Raw genomic sequence first — 717 nt, 5'->3', positions numbered from 1 at the left:
ACAATTTATTTATTTACTTCTATGCTTTATTAAAGTTCTATTTTGACCCCTATAGTAGGTGTTTTTTTTTATTTTCATAATATTTGGGCGAGGGGGCACAACAATACAATTTTGCTTAGGGCACCCATTTGGCCAGCAGCGGTCCTGTTATGAATCAATGCAAAGGTTTGAATGAATATACGGTCAACAAACAAATGTGTGCTCCCACACTCACCCCCTTGAAATAAAGTATCACGGTTTACACAAAAATATTAAGCAGCACAACTGTTTTCAACATTGTTAATCATAAGAAAAATATCAGCATATTACAATTGTAGCGGCCAAAAAACTAACTAAAGCCGCAGGAGCTGAGTGAGGGAATAACTTGTGACACGTCAATCATCCTTTACATTTGCGTCTTGAGATTTATTTGTCCACCGACAACTTGTTCATTGAGGCATGCATTTCTTGAAGGATCGGCAGATTATCAATGCAAAAGTTTGAATATACGGTCAACAAAAAAATGCGTGCTCCCGCACTCACCCCCTTCTTTCCCTGACAGCCCCCACTCACAACAGGTGTTTTAACACTCAAATAATTAATGACACTCCCACATTTTCCCACAGTCACATGACATCACACATGAATATTTACATGGCTCCATATTCCAGCCCCTAATTATTGTAATCTTAACAATAATTACATTCATTGAATACACATAGGAGACATTCAAAGACC

The sequence above is a fragment of the Sinocyclocheilus anshuiensis genome, unplaced genomic scaffold (assembly GCF_001515605.1).
Source record: "Sinocyclocheilus anshuiensis isolate Anshui unplaced genomic scaffold, SAMN03320099.WGS_v1.1 scaffold373, whole genome shotgun sequence".
NCBI classification, from domain to species: Eukaryota; Metazoa; Chordata; class Actinopteri; order Cypriniformes; family Cyprinidae; genus Sinocyclocheilus; species Sinocyclocheilus anshuiensis.
Note: the sequence above shows the minus strand (reverse complement) of the source record.